Source organism: Manis javanica, chromosome 9, assembly GCF_040802235.1.
Source record: "Manis javanica isolate MJ-LG chromosome 9, MJ_LKY, whole genome shotgun sequence".
NCBI classification, from domain to species: Eukaryota; Metazoa; Chordata; class Mammalia; order Pholidota; family Manidae; genus Manis; species Manis javanica.
The window spans coordinates 8,164,903-8,178,568 of NC_133164.1; the positions used below are offsets into that span (position 1 = coordinate 8,164,903).

A 13,666-nucleotide genomic window follows, 5' to 3' on the forward strand; every position below is an offset into this window, starting at 1 on the left:
ACCCAAGTCAGCCTCACTCCAGCATCCACACTCTCCCTCTACGGGGTCTGTGCCTGTTCTGACTTGTGCGGTTTTACTGTGTAAATCCAGAGGGGCTCCGGAGCCTCACGGGGTTTGCAAAACGAGATCTGTCTCGGAGCTGCTCTTCCTGCTCCACCAGTGGCACAAAGCAGTTGCGTCATTTTTATTCTTCACGTTAAGTGAATCTGGTCCTCTGCTCCCAATCTTTGAAGGTCTTCCTTCCTTGCCCCTGGCGTTTTTCTCCTGCCAACTCCCCCACCGGGTGCCCACATGTGCACACACACACACACACGCAGTAGGTGTGAGAATCTGAGGGGCTTTCTCAGGTGGAGTGTCAATAGTCTCAGACAGTCAATAGTGTCAGAAAACCAGGCCTAGTGGTCTGCTGTCCCTGTAGCTATTGCTGCCACATGGTGTCACTGTTGAAACACAGGTCAACCAGCTGCCCCAGGGCTATCTCCGTGTCCCCAGAACGAGGTGTGGGCCTCCCGGCCTCAACATCCCCTCCCTGAATGACCTGGTGGCCTGGGTGTCTGATCCAACCCCTGGCTGCTCTCGGGTTCTGCTCCTCCAATCAGACCCTCCACCCCCCTCTCAGAGAAGGTATAAAGGCCTTCATGATTTTAAGGTCTGGATTTTCCTTTCTCTTGGAGATGAGAAAGTATCTCTCAGAGGGATAATTTTGTGTCTCAAAAACTCCAGAGCTTTCTCTTGAGCAATCATTTTCTCTTTTGGAGAGAAGGAGCTGTTATTTCAGGGGTTGAACAGAAAAGCTGTCCATCCCCCTCTGTGGGTATCCCCAGGTTTGAGAGTGGAGAGGGCTGTGGGTGCAGGCAAGAGGCATGTGTGTTCTGGCACAGCACTGCTGTGGCCCCAGGCTCGGGGAATTGCTGGTGTACACCTGAACTCTGAGCCCAGGGGCTGCCTTTGGGCACCTGGCCAGGGCACCTGAAGCAGAGAAGGTGGAGGCACAGCATGTTGGAAAACCAAAGTGAGAAGGGGGCTCATCCTTTCTTGGAAGTGGCTATTTGGGGAAACCCTTTGGGATGTGTGGGATATCCAGTTTCTTTGACTATCCAAGGAAGAGTCAGAGAACCCCCAGAAGTAGCAGAATGGAGTCCGTGCCAGTCTGGCATTTGGGGACCAAGCCAGGTTAAATCTAATTTGGAGACATGAAGGTGCTGTGAGACTGTCCCTAGTGTGAAGAGCAATGGAATTCCCAGGGTGCACACAGCCACCTACCCAGGGCCAAGCCCTCCAGCAGGTTCATCAGTTTCACCATCTCGAGGAACCAGTCTCATCTTTTCAATCTCAGCATCTCTAGTCTTAAGGGTAAAAGAAACTTCTTTGTCTCTGAGATCAGCTTCACCTTCTGTTCCCTTGGTGGGAGGTATTTTGTTCAGAGGAAATATACACTCGGTTATGTACATTAGTCAAATTATACCAAGGTTTTACTCTATGTATTTGCTGTCTTTAGGTCATTGTGGTATGGGAACATGACGATTCCTACAGTAGCAGCTCCCTGAACATCTACTCAGTAGGTTTTCCTTGAACCAGTGGTAGAATATTAATAACTTTTGTCCCAGAAGTCATCTGGAGATAATCACTGATCTGTGCTCAAGGTGGGGTGCCAGGTTAATTTTTATGCTCTCAGCTGGTGACCTTTTCTACTCCATTTTTCTTTCCTAAAGTATGTGCATAAGTCCTTCCATTTCCTTTGGGCATTGTGGGGAGTTTCTCTTTACCCTCTTTGGATCTTTGCCAGCACAAGATCCTTGTAGACCAGCTGGGAAAACTTTTCTGGTCCCATCCCCATTCATATTTCAATCCCTTCTTTTGTGACACAACCCTTGGTTGGTCTCATTGTCCTTGTCCTTTAATGTTAGAGACTTTCTCGGTCCGTATTCCCTTTAGCTTGAACTCTGCCTTCCTTGGAGCTTGGACTTGGAGATGACATGGATTTGTACTCCTCCCATCACGGGGCTGTCAGATCTTTAGCAGCGTCACAGTGTGGAGAATGTTTCTGCTGGGCTGAAAGGGGGCGGAGAAGAGACCCCTATTTTTCACCTCAAGTGTTCAGATACTCTGAAGATGTGCAGTTGTGCACAGGTGTGCTCACAGGTGAGACCTGCTGGTAACATTCATAGTTTCAGAAAGGAAAGAAGCAGACATCCCAGGTCAGGTCAAGCTGGGAGCAAGGAATACACAGAGGAGGATGCAGACCTGTCCGGCACAGAGCTTGTTACCTCGGCCTGTCATTTCTGATTCGTTGTGAGTAATTAGTGTGCATGGTAAATCACGTGCCATTCTCAACCGATCCTTTGGCATCTTGGCAGAATACCTCTCTCCTGTCAGAACGAAGTGGCCAGTCCCATCCCCCACTTTCAGGACCCAACTGCCTCCAGACTTCCTGGCATTGATTACTCTCTTCTCTGTGTCTTCAACTCCTTACCTTGTCCTGATGTCTTTCCCGTTAGCTTTTAAACACATCTCAGCCTCCCCCATTTCTGTCACTTTCCAAACAAGCTTTGTATTCTGAGAGTAGTGCTCTCCATACCTGTCTGCCTTCACTGCCTCGATTCCTTGTTCACCTCACCCGGAGACCTCTGCAGACCAAACCTCTGTACTCATTCACTACCTGGAACCTCCTTTCTGTTCTTCTCTGTGTGCTACTAATCTGCCTTAAGGGACGACCTCCCCTTCCATTCCTGCCACTGTTCTCTGTATCTCCTGCTCTGGGATTGGCCACCTCGCAGACTGGCTGTCTTAGTCACCTCAGGCTGTTATAACCAAGGACCTAGACGGTCACTTAAACACCAGTCATTCATATCTCACAGAGTCAAGGTGCTGGTAGATTCTTTTTTTTTTTTTTCACATTTTTTATTTTGCTATCATTAATCTACAATTACATGAGCGACATTATGGTTACTAGACTCCCCCCATAATCAAGTCTCCCCCACATACCCCATTACAGTCACTGTCCATCAGTGTAGTAAGATGCTGCAGAATCACTACTTGTCTTCTCTGTGTTGTACAGCCCTCCCCATGACCCCCACCCCATACATTATGTCTGCTAATCATAACTCCCCTTTTCCCCCCTTATCCCTCCTTTCCGACCCACCCTCCCCAGTCCCTTTCCCTTTAGTAACTGTTAGTCCATTCTTGGGTTCTGTGATTCTGCTGCTGTTTTGTTCCTTTAGTTTTTTCTTTGTTCTTATACTCCACAGATGAGTGAAATCATTTGATACTTGTCTTTCTCCGCCTGGCTTATTTCACTGAGCATAATACCTCTAGCTCCATCCATGTTGTTGCAAATGGTAGGATTTGTTTTCTTCTTATGGTTGAATAATATTCCATTGTGTATATGTATCACATCTTCTTTATCCATTCATCTACTGATGGAGATCTACTGATCTCTGCTGGTAGATTTTTTTCCTGGTGAGAGCTCTTTTCCTGGCTTGTGGACAGCTAAGCTGCCTTCTTACTATGTTCTTACATGGAAGAGAATGAACTCCAGTCCCATCCTCTTCTATAGGCACTCTGATCCCATCATGGGGTCCTACCCTCATTATCTCATCTAAACCTAATAGCCTCTCACAGGCCTTACCTCCAAATACCATCACCCTGGGAATTAGGACTTCAATATGAATTTTGGAGGGACACAAATACTAGCCCATAATAATCTGTTCCTGGCCACCAAAATTCATGTTCTCTTATGCAAATGCTTGAATTCCAACCAAAAAACCCAAGTCTTAACTCATTTCAGCATCAACTATAAAGTCTAAAGCCCAAATTCCAAACATTATTTTAATAAAAAATGGGTGAGATTTGAGGTATGATTCATCCTGAAGCAAAATTTATTTCCAGGTAAGTGATGAGAAACCAGGTAAGGGATGGGATGGGTGTAGGATAGACATTCTTGTTCCAAAACAGAGAAATTGGGAAGAAGGAAGGGGTGACAGGTCCTAAGTAAGTAAATATAGATCTTGACGCTCAAGAATAATCTTTTTTGGCTCAATGTTTTGCCTTCCAGACCCACATGGATAGAGGTCCTGCTTCTGTGGCTCCACAGGGAAGGGGTCACAGCCCCAAGGCTCTGGGTGACCCCCATCCTGCTTGCTGAAACCGAGGGGGCAGCACTGATGATATCTGAATTGCCTTCAGGGTCGTTCTCCCCTTATCTTGAAGAATAGCACAAGTTCACAGCAGAATCGGTCATGGTCACAGATCTTTAGGACCTAAGAGGTGTAACTGCCTTCCTTTATCTCATCTCATTTCCCCTCCATCCTCAACTCTTTTTGTTCGGCCATTCTTTTGACATCTAACAGATGCCTGGCAAGTCCCTGAGGAAATGCTTCCCCAGTACGTCTCCAACTGGAGGCATTGCTTTCCTCTATTGTGCACCACTGTCTTTCCGGGTGCATGGAGGGGGTAGGTGTCCTCCTTAATTCTTACGCCTCTTCTGCATCATTAAGCCTTTCTCTCTCTTTTTTTACTTTGTTTTGCAAAGCTCCGTGCTCGCACCATCAGATTCTATCATGGCATCAGTCAGAGCCCCAGCAAGGAACAGATGGCGCACTCGACATAGGAAAATTCAAAGAGGCTGTTGAAAAAGGAGCATTTACAAGGCTACAAATAGGATGTAGAGAAGCCCTGTGGAATCGTGCAGGAACCTGAGGTAGTAACAGCTGCAACCTCAGGGGAGGCAGGAGGGAATTTTTATCAAAACCCAGAACAGAAAATCCTGTAGGATTGGCTGCCTTGAACAATTAATGACCTTCAGCAAAGGGACACAGCCTGATGCAGCCTGGGGAATAGTGCTCAGGCCTCCCTGCCTCCAGCCTCCCGAGACGCTCCCCCATGCCTTCGTCCAGTCCACCCTGGAGCTTGTCATTTGCAGAAACTGTACTGCCTTTGACATCTTCATTTGACCCCAACCTTACAACCACCTCCCTTTCTATCAGCTCATGGGCTCAAACAATCTTACTACAAAAATTGTTATTAATTAATTATTTCCAATTAACCTACCCCAACACTTTCTTACTATCTAACCACCCCTCCTGTTTTCACCTTTTTCCCTGTGTAACTTAGAGCCCATGTTTATGATTAATACGACTCTCCTGCAGTCTTTCTAACCTTCTCTCTCCTTCTGTCATTTTTGCCTGCTAAAACCCCGCTCCGTGATGACTCAGTCTATCCAGCCGCGAGTTCCGTGCTTACATACAGACAGATGAACATTGCAGGAGGAAAGAAATGCAGCCAGACAGACTGGTTTCTCTCTAAATAAGTCATGTAAAACTGCAGTCCTGACTGACAGCTCAACTACATTTGTCTTGTAAGTTGCGTTCTCACTCTTGGAGTTAACCATCTGGTTCCTTTTCCTTTCTCCACGAACTTCTTATTCCCCTTTCCTGTATTTTCATTTCTACTCTTAACTTTGACTCCATTTTCACTGAAAAATTGAAATCAGCAGCAGGAATTTCTCCATTTTCTCACTTCCAAGTCCACAAACCTACCTGCATCTAAAGTCACATCCTTCTTCCCTCCAAAGGGAGGCGGATCATTTAAAAAAGTTCCATGATCTTCATTTGGGCCCTGCATCCTATCTCTTTAGCTTTCTCATACTCTTTGGTTAGTTTCCACCCTCCAAGCTTTACTTCTTTCCCTTTCAGCTGGACCATTCCCACAGGAATGTGATCTCTGGTACCTCCCACCTGAGGGTGCAGGGGTCACGCTCTGACTTCACCCTTCCCTCCACCATCCCTTTACTTCTCTCCCTCACTCCTTTGGTTGGCTTGTTCCATTCTCCTTCATGATTTTCTCCTCCCGAATTGGCAGCTTTTCCTCAAGTTCCTTCCTTGGAATCTCCTGCAACAAAGTAAGTGGTTAGTTTTTGTGGGGGAGAGCTGTGATTGGTACTGGCCACCCTGGGGAGTTCTGGGGGGTGGCACGGTTCTTTTTCTTGATCTGTGAGGTGGGTGCAAGAATACATACCTTATAATAATTCACAAAGCTATGTCAATCAAGTAAGCAACATTAAAAACTTACTCATATAAGGTTGCTCATAATTTTCTCATTTTATCCTGTTAATGGATCTGTGATGATAGCTCCTTCTTCATTCCTGACAGTGTGTGTGTGCATGGCTGTGTGTGCTTTCTCCATTTATTATTTATTTTTTGGGGGGAGGAGTCAGTGTTCATCAGTTTTGTCAATTTTTCAAAGATTTATTGATCTTTATTTTTGTATTCAATTTTATTGATGTCATTTCTTTTTTTCTTCTCTCAAATTCTTTGAGCAATTTGCTGCTCTACTAAATTTGTATGATTGACTCTTCTGTGTGATTGACTCTTCGCTCACTAGATTTCAGCCTTCATTTCCAATGTAAACATTTTAGATGGTGATTTTTCCTCTAACTGATGTTCTAGCTGTACCCAATATATTTTACTGCATACTATCTTTTTTTTATTATTCATTGAGTGTTCTAAATTTCCATTGTGATTTCTTCTTTCACCATGGGTCACCTAAATGTGTATTTCTTATCTATCTATGGGGATTATAATTATTCTTTTGAAGTTTATTTCTAGATTAATTACACTGTGAATCGAAAATATCTTTTGTACTAGTTCATATCTTTGAAACTTGAGAGAACCTGCTTTGTGCCCCAGCATAGGGCCAAATTTTATAAACGTTTCATATTTGCTTGAAAAGAAGAGATATTAATCATTGTTGAGTGCAGGATTATATATTTATATATCTGTGTCTATTAGTTAATGTTAATTTTCTGTTTAAATCTTCTATATGCTTATTGATATTTTGCTTGTTTTATTGAGAGTATTAATATCTTCCATATCATTGTGTTTCTCTACTTTTCCTTATATATGTGTATATTTTTAGTATGTTTTGGAGCCACATTAATATGTAGACACAAATGTAAAATTTGTCTTGCTTCTGATAAACTGTACCTCTTATCATATGAAGCAAAGCTTTCTTCTATTTAATGTCTATGTAGTGCATCTCTTTTTAATTATTATTACTTTTTCTTTCTGATTCCTTATGTTGCAGGTGTATCTCCTGCAAACAATGCTTAGTGGTGTTGGTTTTTTTTTTAATCCAATCTGAAAGTCTTTGTTTTTATCTGAATCTTCTCATTCATTTACACTTAATATAATTAGCAATATTTTGGGGTTGAAATTCATCATCTTGTTATGCATATTCTATTTGTTGAATCTGTTTTTTTCCCATCGCTTATCTCCTTTTGGATTGATAATTTTTATGATCGTATTTTCCCATTATTTTGATGTTGTATGCTATTTTTATTATTGGTTGTTACTCTGGAAATTATTTAACTTGTCGAAGTCTCATATTAATTGATATTTTTCCTCCCAGGAAATGTAAGGGTCTGCGAAGACTTTTTCTCCATTTATCCCTTACCTGCTCAAATACTATTGCCTCAGGTATTTTATTTCTTTTTGTATAGGAAAAAAACTCCATATGACATTATTATTACTGTTTTAGAGCATTTATTTAGATTAACTCTTTTACTTATCATTTTATTTGTCCCTCATTCCTTCCAGCATTTCTGACCTTCCATTATGTGATCATTTTCTTTCTTCTGGAGAACATGATTTATTGATTCCTTTCATACAGGTTTGTGAATGGAGAATTTACAACATTCTCTGTGATTTTTAGCCATATCTTTGTCTATGTAAGCATGCTGAATAGTTTTTTTTTTTCCAGTTCACATATTCTATCTTAAGCTTGGCTTGATCTTCTTTTAAATATGTCCTTCTAGTTTTTAATTTCAATTGCATGTTTCAATTCTGGAATCCTGCATTAACTTAACTTTTGTTTCTGTTTTCTATGTTGTTTTCACATTTTCTAGTGCTCTGATTGAATTTTCAAGCTTGCCTTTTATCTCCTTCAGTAATAATAACTATTTTTCTTTTACTTGATAGATTTTAATGATAGATTCTAACATTTCCCACCAATATATAGTGCTCCTTCCTGCCTTATGATTATAATTACCTGCCATGTTGAATTCAGGTGTGTGCGACCTGGATGCAGAAGTAATGTGTGTCAGTTTTAAGAAGTTTTCAGAACTGGTGCTTTCACAATGCTCCTTTTTTCTCTTGCTGTGGTTGTTGGTAATGTTTCAGAGATTGACTCTTCTATCTGCCTCCAACCAAGTGTGAGGACAGTAATGATGGGGATCAGTACCACCATCTACTTCGGATGGACATATAACATGAGACAGAAGTAAACATTTGCTGTTTTCAGCCACTGAAATTCTAGGGTTGTTTATTACCACAGTGCAATCAAGTTGGAATCAGGATTGGAGTGCTATTGTAACAAATAACCTAAAATATGTGGCTTTGGTTTATGGGCTAGGCATTCGTTTGCAAGGAAACTAATAATGAGGCTAAAAGAATGGTAACCCATGTTATGTAGTGGCAAGTCATTTAGTAAAATAGTTGCTATGTTAACTTAGAAGGGAAATTATAGGCTTAATAAATTTACAGCTTTATGGGAAAACATTTTTAGTGGCATGTGTTGGCTGCTGTTGGCTGTATGGGAGAGTTTTTTACAAGACAGAAACAAGAACAGAACAACATTGGCTGATTTGCAAGCAACAGTGAAAAAGACATGAGAGAGAGTCTGTGAACTCAGGGACTTGTAGATTGAACAGAGAAATGCTTCTCAAGCTCAAACATTAGAAGATAAAATGGAGGAATTCTTTGAATGTCAAAGGCTCATTAAAATTCAGTCTTAAGTAAGGATCAAATAAAAAGTACGGTTGTCACACTGTTAAAATTTCTGAAGAGATTGGTATTCTCCCAGCAGATACTTTTTGTTGGACAAAACGGTTCAAGACAAAGAGACTCTGTGTGGCTCTCCCACCAATGTCTCCAAACACAAGATTGCTGCATGTATACCGGCTGTGGGACATGAGACAAGAAAACTGGTTGGAAAAAAAGTAGATAATAAGCCGCCTAAATTTTTGAGAGAACTGCATTGAGCAAAGAGCCACCACCTTGGACAGAAGCTGTGACATTTAAGAAGCCAATTAGATACTGGCTGTAGACTAAATGTTTGTGTCTCCCCCAAAGTCATGTGTTGAAACTTAATCCCCAATGTTGTGCTGTTTGGACATGGGGCCTTTGGAATATGATAAGGCCATGAGGACAGAGATCTCATGGATGGAATTAATGCCCCTATAAAAAGACATCCCTTGCCCCTTCTGCCATGTGAGGACACAGTGAAAAGACAGCCATGTAGAGGCAAGGAGATAAGCCCTCACCAAGCACTGAATTTGTTGATACCTTGATCTTGCAATTCCTAGCTTCCAGAACTGTGAAAAATAAAATTCTGCTGTTTATAGCCTACCCAGTCGATGGTGTCTGTTATAGCAGCCGAACAGACTAAGCCACACCTGTATTTCCATCGGAAGGAAGCTAGCCGAGAAGCTCAGCCCTCGAGGAAGGCACCTTCTTTGATGCTCTCTCAAGTTGTGGTCAAGGATGATAATAGAAAAAAGGAGGTGGCATGGAGCCCAGTGGGCTGGTGATGCACAGCTAGAGGGCACAGCACACCCGCCTCTGCGATGCGAATTCCCTCATGGCCTCTGCTCAACACGATTTTGAATTTGCTATTTACCAGTGACTTCTGTGTGTCTCTGTCTTTTTTTTTTCTCTTTCAGTACAGGAGGGTGTATTATTCTTTACTATTGTCTTTTGTGTATGTGAGTGTCAGATACTTTGTCTCTTTAGTTCTCAGGTCTCCAGATCAAGAAAAGCCACATGTAGATCTGACCTGGAAACTAACATGTATCCCTCAGAGATCCTGGCTTTGAGCACTGATTGGACAGAAATTCTGGATGTCTCCTGTGAAGAGGGGTTGAGTATAGTTTGCATTCAAAAGGGAAAGGGAACATATATTTGGTATTCAGCAGGGCAAGACCTGAAAAGTTGTATTACTAATGATCAGGCCTGGGTTCCCATCCCTGTGAGAGGGCTGTCCTTCCCGACTCTATCAACCCAGGCGTGGTCACAAAATTGCAAAGGCAATGTGAGCAGATGTGATGTGTCACATCGAAGAAGCTTTTTAAGCTAGTGCATGCTTTTCCATGCTCTTTGTGCCCCTGTCAGTGTTCCTGGAAGTATTCCAAATACCATCTACCCTGCTGTACTAGGTTCCTGAGTGAAGACACAGGTGATGAAATTATTTGTAAAAATAGTTTGAAGGATAGTCCAATGTTTTCTTCCTCTGGAGAGAATTTTTTTTTCTTATGGGACAGTGGTGACAAGGATTCCTGTCACCCAGCTCTAAAACTTGAGATCATCTGCCACCCAGTTGACTTGAAGCTGGGTCTCACTCATGAAGTCCTTGGGGTCACCCTTTTCCTGGATTAGAGCTCTTTACGATGCAACCATAGGCTGGTGTTTGACCCTCTGACTGCTGCCCCCATAACTCTGGGTTATTGTCTCAGGCTTCATCCAGCCCCTTAGTACTTAGTTCTTAGTCAAGTGCCCTCATGAGAGAAGCAATGCCATATACAGGGCTGGCATCACTTGGTTCTTTTGGAATCCAAGATCTTGGCCTAGCAATTCCATCATGTTATATTAATTATGTTATATTATATTATATTACATTATATTTTTAAGAGGAAGCTGTCTCAGTTGGAGTGTTCGAATGAATAAGTCTTCTATTACCACTAGCAAAAGTAACTTTTTATTCCCTGTATCTCCAGGTTCCCCTGAAGGCATTTCCGGTGTTCTTCAGGGACTGACAACAGTTGATTTCCTTGATGAGATGATACGTTTCATTATTTACTACAGTGAAACTTTTCTAATTCATCATATTTTCTTTTTTGCCACTGGATGCCTGAGAACTCATATTTGAAGCTTAAGCACACTGATCAGATTGAGCCTTGGTTGATTTTATGCTTAATTTACTGCTCTATATTCTTGTGAGTATCTTGTGATAGGATAACTTTGTTACATACAATGGGGAAAGAGGCAGGCACAAATCACTCACAAAAAACACAAGGCACAAACTTGAAAAATGTAAACAACTTATTTTATTATGGGGGAGAAATATTCTAAATCATACAAATGAACTGAGAATGTAGAATATAGTTCTGAAAATTTCAGAGGTTTCTGATCATATTCTAGACCTCATTCAATGTATATCTGGAGTACTCCCTAACTGCACCCAGTTTCTCTTAATTTTTTTGAAAGAAAATAAGGGAGTTCCCAATAACATTTTACTCATCTTCATGTAACCTAAAGTAATGATTCACCAGCTCCATAAGTATTTAAATTTTAGTCTAGATCACCTAACGGTTCTATAATACATTGTCCTCTTTTATTCCTGGAGCCAGTATTTCAGTGCCGTCCTTCCCTGACATCAGGTCCTCCATTGGTTCCAATGATTTGGTAAGGGCCTAATTGCCTATATTACATTCTTAATGCCATTGGAGCAAATTCTCTTTCCTGAATTGTACACCGACTGATATGATCTTTGTTTTCTGTGAGTTCAAATATAATCCTTACTTTTATGTTTATTTAAAAGCCCTGATGGAAATCTATTCTGTTGCCTGCCAAGATGAGTGCTTTCTTATCTTATCCATATATTTTGACTGAGTGTTTGAATATACTCTGCTCCTGTGACTAGTGTAAATTGGCACAGAGGTGGTCAACTGACCTAAGCTAGATGAATCAGAAAATTTCCCTGGAATTTGTAAACTTGGGTGTGGAGAGTAAGTCTCAAACCTCCTCTGTTGTTGAAACTGAAAGATGGAAGACAGAAGCTTCCAGAAGTCATTTTGCAAACTTTTGCAACAGGTTGCTTTGATAGAATAAACCTGATGCACTGAGAGGAATGGAGATAATAGAAAACCTGTCTCCCTTTTAGCCTTGAGAATCAGTGAAATAGTCTTAAATAGTCAGAGTTGTGTTTCTATCACTTGTAACTAAAAAAGTCTTGAGTAGTAAAAAACATTTCAGACTCTATGAAACTGCTCCTTTGCAATGGCTAGTCTGTAACTGGACCATACTGATGCTAGAGCTTTAGGAAAAGAAATTTATAAAGTCATAGATTACTATAAGAAGCAGATAGAGAAGTGAGGGTTGGTATCTTCCGTATCAATCAGAAAAAAATAGGTGCACATCTTGCTACTGCTTCCATTTAACCTTTGCTGATAAACACAAGGTGCAGTTGGTGATACTTAGACAATTAATACATTTGGCATAGTACATTTACATCTTAAGTTATCTATTCTGCTCCAATCACATGGCAGGGATGGATATAACCTACAAACCAGACACCAGAATTACATAGTGAGGGTCAAAAATCAAAATTAGTATTTTCATGGACCAGACTAGAAACTCCCAGCTGAGATGGAGGCTGAAGCCACGTGAGGCTCAGATAAGGCACAAGCAGCGGGAGTCTGGTGCCCGAGGGCGAACTGGGCCCAGAGGCCATTGGCTGCGAGGGGCACCCGTCTTGTCCACAGACTCTGAAACACAGCTGTTGTCACCACCACCTGGGACTGGGGCGGTTCTGAGCTTAGGGAGGGGACTGAGGCCTGCCTTGGAATTCACTCCAACCGTAGAGTGTTGCAGCCTGTGAGCGCCAGCAATGCCATCAATTCTCGGTCTGGACGGTGGTCCTGGGAAGTGCCAGGTGCAGGCAGAGGAAGGGAGGACAGGGAGGACAGAGAAACAAAAGCTTCCTGCCCACCTTCAAAAGGCAAAACTCCAACATGCACTTGAATTGTATATTAAGAAAAAACCACTAACAGAATCAACAATCAGAACGTGAATTCAATCGGCGTTACATAGAACGATGTGGCATACATTCATGGATGTTTAAGATGCTTACATAGAGAAATAAAAACATACATCAAGCATGAGCAAGAAAGCCTGAACCAAAGCCATAAAGGAAGAAGGGATCAATATTTCTATATTAGAATTTCCAGGAAAAGGAAATGGAGAGAATGACAAAGAATAAATATCTGACAAGACAATAACTGAGAAATTTGGAATTAAAGTGTAGGCTCAATAAAGATAAATCCAGCCGGGAGCACCTCAAAGAGAAAGAGGGAACTGTGTGGAGTTACCAGAGAGCAAAAACTAGCCATGTTCCAGGCCTAGGGAAGTCTCCACGCGCCATGTTCTCAGAGCACAACACTCTTCACTGAGAAAAATAATAAAAAGAAAATAAGGCAGAAATCAAAGAGAGGTAATAAAAAAGAGAGAGCATTCAAAGATGCATAACTAGAAGATAGAATTTGTAAGTTATTGTGGAGAATAGCTTGAAATGAAAACACACTTTTGATGTTTTTTTCCCTAAATTAGTCTAATTTTAGATCTACAGATAATAGCATTGGAAAGGGCAAAGGGTTAATGAAGCATTTTGCTCAGAACTTGCTGGTTAACTTGCTCATTTTCTGTAATTCCAATGTGAATGGAGGTAGTGAGGAAGATGTACGGGAAATGATATATTGGCCCTGGCAATAGTATTTAAAAGCCAATCCTCATAGTATTTTACTCAGCTGCACGCTGTGGTCCAAACCTGTCCTACATGCTTATATTCCCAAAGCCAGTGTTTTTAAGAGAAACATGCACAGAAGCCCTTTCTGCAG

The 13,666-nt window shown here is 41.7% G+C and overlaps 1 long non-coding RNA gene across 1 annotated transcript in view; it reads left to right on the plus strand.

Annotated features, from left to right (window-relative positions):
* Nucleotides 1-2,136, plus strand: part of LOC140843345 (uncharacterized) — a 48,104-nt gene extending 45,968 nt beyond the window's left edge. The window contains exon 3 of the long non-coding RNA XR_012120986.1: nucleotides 1,936-2,136. This is a non-coding gene — a long non-coding RNA (uncharacterized lncRNA). The remainder of the gene's footprint in view (nucleotides 1-1,935) is intronic.
* The last annotated feature ends 11,530 nt before the right edge of the window (nucleotides 2,137-13,666 follow it).